Raw genomic sequence first — 12,780 nt, 5'->3', positions numbered from 1 at the left:
CCCTGCATGTCCCATACTGGGGATCAAGACTGCAACCCCGGGCATATGCCCTGCACGGGAATTGACTTGTTGACCTCTTGGTTCATGGGTCAACACTCAACCACTGAGCAACACCAGCTGGGATAGTTGTATTTTTTATGTAGTCACGGGAGGATTTGAGTACAAATACCTACACCACCATCTTGATCAGAAATTTAATTTAATGGACTTAGCTTTATGTTTGAGGTTAAAAAAAGACAAAGTAGGATGGCATCAGGGTTGGATGGAAAGGACCTATATTCTGTCTTCAGCCTCGCTACTCACTAGCTAAGTGACATCAGGAAAATCACTTAGCCTTCCTAGAAAGATGAAGTATATCATTACTCAGTGCTTTCCTTCAGAAAACAAAGTCTGAGAAACTGCCGTAGCCAGAGGGGTCTAAAGAGATACAAGAACTAAATGTAATGTGGTATCCTGGACAAGATCCTAGAACAGAAAATAGACATAAGGTAAAACACAAAGAAACTGTAATACAAACTATGGACTCTAGTTACTAACAATGTATCAGTACACTAATTGTGGCAAATGCACCTATATAATAAAGAGATAATATGCAAATTGACCACCACACCCTTGTACAAGATGGCCACTCCCATGTGGTCACAAGATGGCCTGCAGGGGAGGGCAGTTGTGGGCAATCATGCCAGCAGGGGAGAACAGTTGGGGGCCACCAGGCCTGCAGGGGAGGGCAGTTAGGGGCAACCAGGCTGGCAGGGGAGGGCAGTTGGGGGCAATCAGGCCGGCAGGGGAGCAGTTAGGCATCGATCAGGCTGGCAGGGGAGTGGTTAGGGGGTGATCAGGCTGGCAGGCAGAAGCGATTAGGGGCAATCAGGCAGGCAGGCAGGCAGGCGAGCAGTTGGGAGCCAGCAATCCCGGATTGTGAGAAGGATGTGCGACTGCCGGTTTAGGCCCAATCCCACAGGGGCAATTGGACATCCCTCGAGGGGTCCCAGATTGGAGAGGGTGCAGGCTGGGCTGAGGGACAACCCCCCCATCCCCAGTGCACAAATTTCATGCACTGGGCCTCTAGTACTAATATAAAATATTAAGAATAGAAAAAACTGGATATAGGGTTATATAACTCCTCTGTGCTATCTGAAACTTTCCTGTAAACCCAAAGTACTTCCAAAAATATTTTTTTTAAAAAAGTAATGTACAGTACAGGAAACAAACAAAAAAAATTCTTGGAGAATCATCCTAAATTAAGATACCCAGGATTTGCCTTAAAATAATCCAGTTGGGAGTCAAGGGGTTGAGGAGGATAAAAAATGGGAGAAAGTATACATAAAACAAGATTGGCCAAATGGTGATAATTGATTAAGCTGAGATTGTGAGTATGGCAGGGAGTCACTCTATTTTTCTGAGGTAAAAGCTATGTTTTTATATTCCTAATAATAGGAACCCCTGATCAGCATTTATTTATGTAACATTGGGATGATAAATGAGGTGTGATTTTTTGGTCAAGGGTAGTCACATGTTTCTCAGTGAACATTTGGTATTTAGGAGCAGAGAGGTACATCTGACTCTAATACACTAAACTTTCCCACTCAGCAGATCATGGTCATGAAGCTTTCAAACCACACAAAGGACTCCTTCTATCTCAAAGAAAACGGACATTCATTTACTCTGGAATTTCGTAGGCATCCCAGAAGACCCTGTGGAAGTCAATTTGATTTTTAGTTCAACAGAAATTTTATATCTTGCCTAAATTAACACACTCTAACACATTTCCTGAAGCATACATATTTTATAGGTTTTATTTTAACCTTTATAGTTAAATTGAGATAAAAATATTACTATGGCCTTGACTGGTTTGGCTCAGTGGATGGAGCATCGACCTGCAGACTGAAAGGTCCCAGGTTCGATTCTGGTCAAGGGCATGTACCTTGGATGTGGGCACAACTCCAGTAGGGGGTGTGCAGGAGGCAGCTGATTGATGTTTCTCTCCCATCAACGTTTCTAACTCTCTATCCCTTCCCCTTCCTCTCTGTAAAAAAATCAATATATATATATTACTATGAGGTAGTGATGCCTAATGATTCTATCCTAAGGAGAAAATACTTCTGTTTATATGACTTCTGTCTGGACAGCTATAAATTTCTCAGTTGTTGAACTTTCATGTTTTTTTGATATAAGAGACTTCTCAAGTAGCATTTTTACATGTTGCAAAATGATTTATTACTGGTATGGGTATAGCAACTTGCTTCCTAATGTAGGTAAGAGCATATCTTCTAAATAAAACAATATATTTTATTATGGTAACTATTTTTTTACATGTCCTTTAAAAAAAAAGACATGGCTTAAAGTAAATTTATTCTAAATATTCAGTTAATGTGTGTTTCCTCTACAGGGAATAATGAAATTAATAAAATTTAGCACTGTAGTCTTTTGTCAAATGCTTTGGGGAATTATTACAAGATAATGCATAAGTGACCTTTAGAGTGACAGAACCAGCAGAAGCTGGGAGGCAGAATAATGTAGGGGTGTTCTGTGCAAAATGTATTCCACATAACTCCAGTTGTGTGAAGTGTTAATAGATGTCACTTGCCGAGGTGGGGAAAAGTACTGAGGTCAAGTAAGTTTAGAAAACATGGTATTAAATAAGTTCTTACTATAGGACTTTAAACATGCTGACATATTATGAATCTCAAAGAAGGGGAGAGAGCCTACAGAATTTCTTAGATTGATTTAAACACAAAACCCTTTTTTTTATGCTGAGATGCCTTTCGGCACTGCATTTGTAATGGAAAGAGTAAAGGGAGCTGGTTGGGGAAGGGCAGTGAGCACATGTGTGAAGGTATGAAAAATTCAACCTGCACTGAAATTCTGATCCTGTTGCTTACAAATAGGATGTTGGGCGAGTGATCCACTCTCAGCTTCATCTTACTCTGCAGAATAAAAATAAAAATACCTAATTTGCATGGTTCACATAAGGATGACAAACAATTTAGATGAGTTGTGTTTTAGTTATGATGCAAAAGACTATAGCGGGCAATAGTTCGTACAATAACAAGTAGGAAAAATGGATAAACAAATTAATTAATTAATTAATTAATTAATGGCTGCAAAGAAATATTAAGGAATTACATTCCAGACAGGGGAGAGCCTTTTCCTCCCTTGCTGCATTTGCCTGACGATTTGGTAGACAATTGAGCTTGTAAGAAAGGGGAGTCTTCTTCGGAAGCAAAGGAGAATCTAACGGAGTCTAAAATAGCCACATGAGCATGAGGGACATCTTGGACTCTAGAGGAACCTGCAAAAGAATAAACAGTCTCCCCCTGGCTGGTTTGTCTTGGCCCTCGGACTAAAGAGTTGCATGTTTGATTCTCAGTCAAGGGCACATACCTAGGTTTCAGGTTCAGTTCCCAGCCCTGGTAGGGTATATGGGGGAGATAACCTCTCTCTCTCTCTCTCTCTCTCTCTCTCTCTCTCTCTCTCTCTCTCACTTTTTCTCTTTTTCTCTTCCTCACCCCCTCCTCCTTCCCTTCCACTCTCTCTCTCTAAAAATCAATGGAAAAAATATCCTCAGGTGAGGATTAAAAGAAGAAGAAGAAGCAGTCTCACCCACAAGCTTTTGATGAATGATGATCAGTTTGTGAAGCTGCAACACTGGGTTGAAAGGTAGAAATCTCATAGTCTCATAGTGATTAAATCCCAAAGTCTGCTAGAGAAAACAGCCTGTTGGACACAGGACAGATCTCATTCTCTTTGAAACCAGATGGGAACCAAAACAACCTAAAATTGTAACCTATTCCCCTGCCAACTCAATTCATTTTTTTAATGTTTTTATTGCTTTTTAGAGAGAGGAAGAGAGAGAGATAAAAACAGCATTAGCTCCCTCTCACATGCCCCCTTCTGGGGATGGAGCCCACAACCCGAGCATGTTTCCTGACCAGGAATCGAACCAGCAACCTCTTGGTGCACGGAATGACATTCAACCAACTGAGCCACACCGGCCGGGGCTAACTCAATTTTTAATGGAACTGAAATGACTAACCCCTCAACTCTGCTGCCTGGTAGAGGTAAAATTGTGTCCGACCTGGAGAGAAATAGATCTATATCAGTAGTCACAAGTGGTTTTACACAATGTCCAACATAAAAGATTAAATATTAAAAATAAAATAAAAACATGCAAAGAAGCAGGAAAATGTGACTTTTAATCAGGAAAATGATAGCAAACACATAGATGATTCAGAGGTTGGAATTAACAAACATATCAAAATAACAATTAAGATGTCATAGAATGAGTCAATGAAATCAAAGACAGCTCAAAATAAATTATTCAAACTGAAGCACAGATAGGAAAAGAAATTTTTAAAAAGAAAAGACATTGTCAAATGGTCTAATATATGTGTGATTAGAGTCCTAGAAGAAGAGAAGAAAAAAAATGGTAAAAAGGAATATTTGAAAAGATAATGACTATGAATTTTGCTCAACTGATGAAGGACATTACCACAGATACAAGAAACTCAATGAACCTTAAATAGTATAAATGCAAAAAAAACACACACACAAAAAAAACTAAGAACATCATAGTTAATTACTAAAGACTAAAGATAAAAGAAAATATTTAAAGTAGCCAGAGGAAAAAGACATATCTTCAAGTGAATGATTATATTGGTGGAGGCCAAAAAAATATTAAATGCTAAGAATCCTATATAATAAAAGGCTAATATGCAAATAGACTGAACAGCAGAACAACCCAAACAACCAAACAACCAGTCGCTATGACATGTGCTGACCACCAGGGGGCTTGCGCAGAACATGGCAGCGTCAGCCACTGAGGGATGGTGGAGCAGGTGAGTGGGGGCACCAGACCAAGGCAGGGTGCTGGCTGCTGTCATTGGGGCAAGCCTCTGGTGGTTACTGAAAATTCTTTGCTCCCGCATGCCACTGTCCTGCCTGGTGCTCACACCTGCTGCTGGCGCTGGCCCCACTTGCACCTGCTGCTGGTCCCGGAGCTGCCGCTCACACCCACTGCCAGTGCCCAGCACCAGTCCCAATTGCTCGGCACCATCAGCGGGTGCTAGCCACAGCTTCTGACCCCAATTGCCTCTGAGGGCTTCTCCACCTCCCCCTGCTCCTGAGGGGTGATCAGGGCAGCAGCTGCTGCTTGCACCTGCTGACTGTGCCGGCCCCACTCACACCCGCTGCTGGCACCGGCCCCAATTGCTCAGCACCTTCCGCGGGTGCAAGCGGGTCCAGTGCTATCAGCATGTGGGAATGGCGGTGACAGGAGTGGGGCTGCTGGCAGACGGGATCAGGGGCTGCGGCTGGAGAGGCCAGGGAAGGGGCATGTAGGATGGACCAAGACCCGCCCCTGTGCCTACTGCAGCCTTGCAGCCCACAGTTCCTTTCAAGGTGCATGAATTCGTGCACTGGGCCCCTAGTAAAAAATAAAACTACTAACTTAGCATTCTTTACCAGTGAATACATCTTTTAGAAGTGAAAGTGAAATACCTTTTTAAACAAACCAAAGCTGAGCGAATTTTTCATCAGCAGATCTGCAATGCAAAAACGTTCTAAAAGAAGTTCCTCAGGATAAAAGAAAATAATCTCAAATGGAAGTGTGGGGTTTTTAAAAAGAATGAAGAACTCCAGAAAGGGTAAACATGGATAAATGTAAAGACCAATTCTTTTCAAACTTTTAAGAAGGCTAGTTACTATTTAAAACAAGAAATAATAAAAAACAATAAAATGTATTAGAGTTTATAAGATGGGTAGAAGTTATATACATGACAATAACAGCAAAAAGGGCCATCATAAGTGAGGACCATTTTATTTTATTTTTTTAATATGTTTTATTGATTTTTTACAGAGAGGAAGGGAGAGGGATAGAGAGCTAGAAACATCGATGAGAGAGAAACATCGATCAGTTGCCTCCTGCACGCGCCTTACTGAGGATGTGCCTGCAACCAAGGTACATGCCCTTGACCAGAATTGAACCTGGGACCTTTTAGTCCACAGGCCAATGCTCTATCCACTGAGCCAAACCAGTTAGGGATAGTGAGGACCATTTTAGAGATATACTCTTTCCCCATTGTTCAGGAAGTGATAAAATACTACTTAAAGACTGTAATCAGTGAAGGATGCATATTATAATCTCTAGAGCAGTGGTTTTCAAAATTAATCCCCAGACCAGAAGCATCAGCATCACCTAGAAATGGTAGAAATGCAGAGTCATGGTTGCTGTCCCAGACCTACTACATGAGAAACTCTGGGGAGTGAGCCCAACAATCTGTGTGTATAAAAGCCCTCCAGAGGCTTCTAATGCAAACTAAAGTTTGAGCCCCTCTGTGCTAGACCTGGAAAGATAGTGGAGAGGGAAATCCTCCCAGTGGTAGGGCTGTGAGTGGTAGAATGTGTGTTACTCACTACAGGTGGAGGGAGAAGTGACCCAAGGTGAGAACATATCTAAATTCCCCGGCAGTGGCCAATGCCCTGATTTTCTGGTTAGGAAACTGGGAAGAGAAGAGACAAGGAGGTCTGTGGATAAACATCTGGGTGACAGCGTGAAGTGTGAAGACTTGCGTGTTACATGTGGATGCTGACCAGGAAGCATCTACCACGGTAAAAAATCCTGAACAACCAAGGAGGCAAAATGACTTGACATTAGCCAGTCTTGGTCATCGGTTACCCAGGGCACACGTGATGGACATATAAACAGAGTGGACATGACGGCAGAAACGGAAGCTATGTGTGAGCGCAAGAGCGTGGACTCCACTAAACAATGCCAGTCTAGCTACTCCTGCCGTTAAAAATCCAACTTGTTGGCATCAGAGACCAGCACTGAACCCCCAAAACAGCACTATTCCTGGAGGAAATCAACCAGCCACTTAGCAGCAAGCTGACTATATGGAATCTCTCCATCCTGGGAAAGCCAGCCATTCCTCCTCCAGGGATAGACACGTATTCCAGGGGTGCGCTTGCCTTTCCTCGGCCAGCACCTCTGTGTATGGAGAGCCTCAGCCACAGGAAACACAGGCATCTGCCCAGGAGACCTCCTCCACCGTGAAGGCGGCTTGGGAGTGAGCCCATGACCAACGATCACTTCACATCTGCACCATCCACAGGTAGCTGCCTGCATAGAATGCTGGAACAGCCTATACTTAGGTAACAGAAAAGTATTGTCATTTTTACTCATTTGAATGGCACATTTTGCCATGGGGATAGAAGAAGTGGAGCATATCGATTCGCAGAGAGAACCGAATGAAGTAATAACCTAGAGAGAAGCAGACACAAGAGAATGGAACAGACTGTGTCCTGACAGAGCTCTAGCTTCCAGTTCTCATGTTAGCCACAGCCCATGAGACTCTATTTCTTGACAGTAAGTTCCCCCCCCCCCATTTTTTGTGTGCATATGCATGCCTGATTTGATTTCTGTTGCTTGCAACTAAATTATCTTGACGAATACAATAAATACACCTCTCTATTAACATGAAGAACTTCCAATAAATAATATAGTTGTCCCCAAATGGAAAGAACTTATAGTTTTTTGATTTAGAGAGCCCCTCATCAATGTGTAGAAGAGACTTCATCGATTATAAACAGGCCCCTTCCCACCCTAAGATCCTCTGACAACTATCAGGAAAGGTGTGATTTGGCAAATATAATTGTTTCACTAGTTGGAAAATAAACAACAATGAATCCCCAAGTGTTCCCTAACATTCCAAAAGAAGATGTAAAAGTATGTATAACATTATGGGGGGGGGGGGGGGCGAAATAAACAGATTCTATATTTAGAATTAGCTAAAAATCTGTAACAAATGTTTAAATTAATGAACAAAGAAAAATCTAGAAGTTAAGCATTTGGGGTATGGAACATAAAAACAAAAATAGCTAAAGTAGCTCTTTAAAGTACATAATTATTTACTGTCTGAAATAAAAGTTGAAAAAGATCTCCAAAAAAAAAAAATTAGGCAAAATTCTCTGTTTTGCTTTCTCTTGATATCACTGCCAACAATGCCCTCTAGTGGTAAATTAGGCAGGCACTCAAGAATGGGGTGGGGAGAGAGAATGAAATGTAATTAAGCAGGCCTGTTAAACTCATTGCTAAGATATTCATGAAAATATGAACTTTTACACTTCCAGTTAGTAATTGAATGTTATACTTGGCAAGAAAATGAATCGTTACAAAGTATCTCAGCATATACCTTGAAGCACGAGCATTTTCAAAGCCAATTTTCCCCTGTGGTTTTCCTGGGCATATGCCAAGCAGCACATGAAAATAACCAAACTAACCATCTGCAAAGTCTTATAGGGGCATTTCGGGGTCACAGTTTCCACTACGTACCTTACAGAAAATAAGATTCACTTTTATTGAAGATGAAATCAATCTCCTAAATACTTCTGCTTTTAAACCTAATTACCTTAAAGAATTATAGTTTTAGACAACAATAATGACTCTTGTTACCACTTTCAAGATCTTATCTGAATTCTGAACTCATCAACCAGACAAAGTCCCTTTGCTTAAAAATTCTTCAAACTACAGCTCTCAGCACTGGGGTAAGCCAGTCAAAACAACAGTTACAGTTACAGGAATGGAATTTCTCCAACTCCAGCTCAACAAAGAGCTTCCCAAAGGAACTTTAGTTGAAGGAAAAGAAAGAAGACAACATATACAACGCACGGCACTTTAATTCAAACCAGCCAATTGCTGGCTTGAGTCTCTGGCTCAAGATTTCTTTGTCTCTGCAAATTTTCTCCTTTCTCTCCCCTCCAAGCCTCCTTCCCTCATACTTTTTAACCATCCTATACTCCCTTCAGTAATTGATTATGGGTGTGATTTGGAGAGACATTCTTAAGACCCTTTTATGATAACACTATTTGCACGAGAGTATTTTCTCTGAATACGACTAAGGCATTAACATACTACGCTGTTCCAGGAATTCATCTATTTAAATAGAAACACATCCTCAGATAGATACTCTGTAAGTTGACAAGAGCCATTAATATTAATAACAATTCCCTTAGAAAGCCTAAGATGACCACATTCTATAACTGCTAAGTATTTCCTGTTTCTGCACTCTTCAGATTGAATCCAAATATGAAGTAATCAGTCTTCCAGGGACTTCATCAACCTTAGACAAAGTCTCAGGAGGCAATCTCACCTTCAATACCACTTTCTCCATTACCACTTCTGCTGTACCAGAAATAACTCAGCTTTTGGAGTCAGATTGACTGGCCAATGTTGGGTTTATACCCCAACATTGCCACTGGCTTGGCTGTGTTGTTCAGTAAGTCATTTACACAAATGAGTTAAGGCGTTTAGGGGGAACTCACAGAGGAATTCGCTGACAGCTTCATTACACCTAGCACTAGGACAAATGAAAAAAATGAGTAGATTCCAAGATGATAGCATATAGTACTATGTTCTACAAAGTATGCTCTCTGGAATGATCCCTAACTTATTTGACCATGGAACACTTTTTTTTTTTTTCCTTCAGAGCATTTCAGAAAACAAGAGTCTAAAAATCTTTTTGGGATATGGTTGTCAGTGTAAGAAACGTTCAAGCCTTTAGAGAATTTTTATGAGTTTATTAGTGGCAAACTGATGGCACTTGCCAGTAAGCAAAATCTCAATGGGTTGAGAAAGTGCCCTGGAAAATGGCAGTTTGACCACTTATTTTATACATCAGAGTCAAGGGGTAGGTGTAAGGGGGCTACATGAAATTCATTAGTGATAGATTAGGGAGGCGGGGAAATCTCTGGTATTGGATAAAAAGTAAAACGTAGTCAACATACTGCTTTTACCTTGGTGGGTATGGCATAGTTAACAATCAACATTTACAGCACAGAGATGGTATGCAGGGGAATACGATAACAATGAGGGGTTCTGTGTTCTCGTGTTCTGGTGGGAGATTGTGCCCCTGAGGGATCTGGGAAAGGGGGATCACTCTGACATTCCGAAGGTATGCTATCTGAGATATGTTAACGTAAAAAGCATTCAGACCTGTAAAGAATTTTGTGAGTTTATTTGAGCCAAACTGTCGGACATATGCAGGGAAGCAGAACCTCAACGAATTGAGATAATGCTCCAGAGAATGGCGGGTTACATCTGCATTTATACATTGCAATCAAAGGAAAGGGACGTAGGTGAGTTTCATGAAATTCATTGGTGATAGATTAAGGAGGTGGGATAAAGCAAAGCAGTGGGGGGTGGGGGGCGGGGATCCTCTGGGATAGGGTAAAGCGTGAAATGATGGACATATGCTTCTTTTACATAGATGGATACAGGATAGTTTAACATAATTAACAGCTGACAATTAACTTGATAACAGTAACAATGAGGGAATGTCATGGTGCCATTTGTTGTGCCCTGGGGGGTCTGGAAGAAAAAAAAAAAGGAAGTTACAAGTTACCCAGACATCTCACAGATATGTTATCTTAGAGGCAAAAAGACAAATGGGCTCAGGAAAGATCTAAGTTGATCTTTGTCAGGGAAAATACCAGCCTAGGACATGACTACCCACCATAACCTGTTTGTAGTTAAATATTTAACTTTCAGACCATCTTTTGAGATTATGGTAGTCTTTGAGCTTGCACAACCACCATGCAGGCCTTCCCTAAACTGGTCAGGTTAGCATATGGCCCCTTTTGTCCACAGATACGAAAAGACAATAGACAGGATCGGTTAAGCTAAAATTTTACCTTTGTCCAGAAAGGTACCAGCCTCGGACATGACCCACTTTTAGTTAGGAAGTTTTAATTTCAGACCATCCAATGTGGTTACTTTTGGTCTCTGAGCATCCAAGGCCTGACATGCAGGCCTTCCCTAAGCTTGTCAGGTTTAGTAGGTGGCCCCTTTTCATCCGCAAGGTATGGAATATTCTCTAGAATTTCTCAAATTCAAATTATAGCCCTTAAATTTCCTCAGTTGCACTAGCCACATCTCACGTGCTCCATAGCACATGTGACAATGGTTACCACATTGAACAGGACATTCCATCACTTCAGAGCGTTCTACTGGACAGCACGAGTCTAGAATTTTTCTTATAATCTTATAATCATATTCAATCTACAGCCTTTAAAAATAGTAACTTTACAGTAAAAAAAAAAAACTGTTAAGCAATCCCTTAACCAAATAATCAAAGACAACCCAAGTTAACGGTCCAGATAGCCATCACGCACCTGCTGCAGTGTACACTGAGAAGAACACAACATCTCATGAGTGGCATTTCTGCCAACAATACATAACCTGAATGTAATCATTAGGAAACTTCAAACAAATACAAATTTAAGGATATCCTACGAAGGATATCCGGTCTGTGTTCTTTATATATCAAGGTCATAAAAGAAAAGAAAGTTAAGGAACTATACCAGATCAAAGGAAACTAAAGAGACATGGCAACTAAATTAAATGCCTGATCCTTGAATAAATCCTTGACCAGAGAGAACAACTATACAGGAAATTATTAAGGCAATTGAATATGGACGATGGGTGAGATAACAGTATTATAAAAATATTTCTTGATTTTGACTGTTATAGTCATACAAGAGAAAGTCCCTCATCTTAGGAAATATTACACTAAAGTATTTAAGGGCAAAGAAGCACTCTCTGGGTTTCAAGTACCAAGGAGAAAGCATCCCTCCCACGGAAGGCAGCTGACACACTTGGAGAGGATGTATGGAGCAAATATACTGGGGAAGACAAACAGACTCTGAGAATCCTAAACTGAGGCTGAATTTCCCTTTTCTTAAAATACAGTGTCTCCCAGCCTGAACTCAGAGGCAACCTGAAATTCAGAAGTTTGTAATAGATGCAGACAGAAAGTGCTCCAAGATATGCCCTCTCTTTCTTATCTGAGGAGCATGAAAATAGCCTCTCGTGGGTCAGAAAGATTGAAGGAAATCCCTTAGGGGTGGGTAACACCACAGTGGCACAGAAGTGATAGACAGTAGCTGAACAAATGCCTAAAACTTGGAGGAAAGAGAACGCCTCTCTCTGACCAGAGGTACCATGGATCCAAGAGTGAAAGTAAATCCTGTTGCTCTTTTCTCTCTGGCCTCTTCCTGCTTGGCCCAGGTAACAGACACAGTCGCAGGAAGTGCATAACAGACCAGGGAAACTAAAGTCATGACTATCTAGTCAGAAGACCAGGAAGAGAGTGCCTGGGAGTAGTAAATATTTCACTGGGGGAAATCATAAATATAAGGTACTTCAAGAAACTGACACCTGAAAATCATGTATGAACTCCTGTACTCATCCCAGAGCTGTGGGATGGATCTGACCCTACAGGATGGACCACTGCTCGAGTCCCAGACTGGTCACTGGGTGTTACAGACAAGAAACAAACCCCAGTAACATAGCAAAGGTTTTAAAAACTGAACTGAAATCACGGACAACAGAAGGCAAGGTAAGGAGTTTGCAACCTACACCTAAACTGTTCAATTGCCTGCTAAAACAAATGAACAAGCAAACATTCTCCATAGGACTTAAACAAGACCTTGAGTCCCATAACATAATATCTAAAATGTCCAGGATCAAATTCAAAATTATTCAACATATGAAGAACCAAGAAAATCTTGATATTGTTTAAGAGAAAAGGCAATCAAACAACCACAAATATAGATGTTGAAATTAGACAAAGACTTTTTAAAAATATATATTTTTATTGATTTCAGAGAGGAAGGGAGAGGGAGAGAAAGAGAGAGAGAGAGAGAGAGAGAGAGAGAGAGAGAGAGAGAGAGAGAGAAACATCAATGATGAGAGAGAATCATTATCTGCTGCCTCCTGCACAC

This window comes from Cnephaeus nilssonii (assembly GCF_951640355.1).
Source record: "Cnephaeus nilssonii genome assembly, chromosome: 6".
Lineage (NCBI taxonomy): Eukaryota > Metazoa > Chordata > Mammalia > Chiroptera > Vespertilionidae > Cnephaeus > Cnephaeus nilssonii.
The sequence above is the reverse complement of the archived record's forward strand: the minus strand, read 5'-3'. Positions refer to the sequence as shown.